Below are 2,315 nucleotides of genomic sequence, written 5' to 3'. Positions count from 1 at the left end.
TGGGCACTTATCAGTGACATTTCAAGTTATATGGTTTATACTCTATCTTAATTATCAAATCTTTACAGAGTATGCACAGTTGTCCTAGTGTTATTTCAAATTCCCAACTGCAGTCTATGGGGTTTTTTTTTTCTTCTAGAAATCCACTACACAAGCGCTGCTGGGAAAACAATAGGCAGGGTGTAAGTTGTCTTATATCCCCTTCTCCTGACAGCTTCCTGCTAACAAAGAAGTTTGTGACAAGAAAAAGCAAACCTCTCTCCAGTTCCAGCAGTGCCACGTGGTCTGTCTGGGCCCCATGGTCAGAGCTGAGCCCAGCTGAGCTCAAGTGACTGCAGCAGGTCACAGCCCCGGCCAGAGGAGGCTGAGGCAATGCTGTCCTGGGGGGTGATGCAACCCAAGGCTCTGAGAGGGCTGTATTTCTTCCTGGAAACATCTGCCTGTCACTTGGCATTTGAATGAGCAGTTGGAAGCTGCTGGTAGGTGCTCGTGTCAGGGTAATGACTGTGACAGGCTTTTTCCATCTCTGAGGAGGAGATGGTTGTGACATTTGCTTTGACTGTGGCTTTGAAGCCACGGAGTTCCTGTGTTTGAGAGCAGGCAGTGAGGATAAATGCTGTGTAAGGCTGTATTTCAGATCAGCCCAGCAATTAACACTGTCCAGGCAGTGCCATCTGACTGCTGCTGCTGCACCTGTGAACAGCAGCATGCCCTGCCCTGCCAGAGGCTCCTGCAGCCTTGGAAGTGGGCATGGACAGTTCAGTCCTGCCCTACATCCTCTGCTGTTACACGTGGGCTAGATCTGTTTGAGCCTCTTCTCCCCACAGCTCTGCATTGTGCTCCAGGGAACACCAAGCACTGCTGTTTCAGGGTCTGCACTTGGCTGCTTTTCCCTCTTTTCCAGGTGGGAGTCAGTGGAGAAATGGCCCTCACTGATTTTAGGAATAAGTTAGGAAGACAAAACCATAAGAGACTAGCTGGTTTCAGGAAAGGATTAGTCATCAATACAGCATAAAGGGATTCTCTTTTGTGTATGAAGGATGGGCAATTACAAGCTGGAACAGAATCAAGAATGCAAACTTGTCCTCCCTCTCCCTGAACTATGCTCTGCTTCCCCTGAGTAAAGGAAAGAAAACGACAAGACTTACATTATATTTTGAAATTCAGTGATTTTAAGGTGTCTTTCAAATGCAGAGGAGAGCAGGCTGATGAGAGCCCAGTACCACCAGTTTCCATACTTTCCAACCAGTTTAACTGCTGAGAGCTGGGCTGTCAGCAGCAGAACCTCAGTGCCAGTCTGGCATTTTGTGTCTCTTCCAGACAGGCTGCAGAGCAGGGCAGGGATGGGGACAGTGTTAATAAGTGAAGCATCTGCAAACTTGCCCCCAGGTTTTGGGGGTTGCCCCAGGCAGGGTGAGCCTGGTGATGGGAGCCAGGTCATCAGAGGGCCCTGATCACCAGAGCAGTCTGCAGTGACAAGGGACAGGATCAGCTCTGCCACCGACTGCCAGCACAGCTGCAGCAAAGCCCGGGCAAGGAAGCAGGGCTGACAGCCTGGACATGAATACAGCTCGTGTGCTGGGGCACAGTCACACTTAGCACACGTTTGGTCCCCTGTGCCAGCTTCAGGGCATTTGTGGGGTGTTGATGGCTCCTTCTGGCAAGGCTGGCATGTGGGATGAACCTTCCCAGCCTTTGTAGCAAAATTCTGCTTTCACTGCCAAAATTAATCCCATGTAAGTATGAGAGACAGGGCACACTGCTGGGGGCACATGGAGGGGGCTGATGTGGCTTGGCTTTGCTTTGCTTCAGCATGGAAGAGAGGATGTGTGTGTGGAGAGGGTAAGAGGGAAGAAAAAGCCTCATCATCCTGCACCTCTGCAAAGGAGTTTCAGGGTGTCCTACACAAACCCCATGATTTGCTGTGGGTCTCCCCCTCCCTTCCCTGCTAGTTGCCTTTGTTTTCATTGAAGAAACTTGGACATTTGACACACACACACACACCCACACCCACACACACACCCCCCCCAAAAAAAAAAAAGAAAAAGAAAAAAGGAGGAAAAAAAAGAAAGCAAAAAGAAAAAAAGGGGTAGGATGTGAAGAGAAAACCTGATATGATTAAAGCAGGATTTGGGCACTGGCAGAGAGCTGCCGTGGGTATTAGCAGTAACAGCTGCTGCGCTTCCCATTAGAGGAGCAGGCGAGGAAGGTCCCTGAAAGGATGGTCTTGGGCAGGCTGGCAGGGCAGTGGTGGCAGCGAGCCCGGCAGCGATCGTGTCCCAAGGTAAGCGCCGGCGGCAGCGGCAGCCTGAGCC

General features: G+C 50.7%; 1 protein-coding gene across 1 annotated transcript in view; it reads left to right on the top strand.

The window, feature by feature from the left end:
- The first annotated feature begins 2,260 nt into the window (after positions 1-2,260).
- Positions 2,261-2,315, top strand: part of REELD1 (reeler domain containing 1) — an 8,807-nt gene continuing 8,752 nt past the window's right edge. Inside the window, exon 1 of the mRNA XM_014311968.2 lies at positions 2,261-2,284. The gene's annotated coding sequence lies outside the window, so the exon portion shown is untranslated. The remainder of the gene's footprint in view (positions 2,285-2,315) is intronic.

The sequence above is a fragment of the Geospiza fortis genome, unplaced genomic scaffold (genome assembly GCF_000277835.1).
Source record: "Geospiza fortis unplaced genomic scaffold, GeoFor_1.0 scaffold11, whole genome shotgun sequence".
NCBI lineage: Eukaryota > Metazoa > Chordata > Aves > Passeriformes > Thraupidae > Geospiza > Geospiza fortis.
Note: the sequence above shows the minus strand (reverse complement) of the source record. Positions and strands in the feature narration are given on the sequence as shown.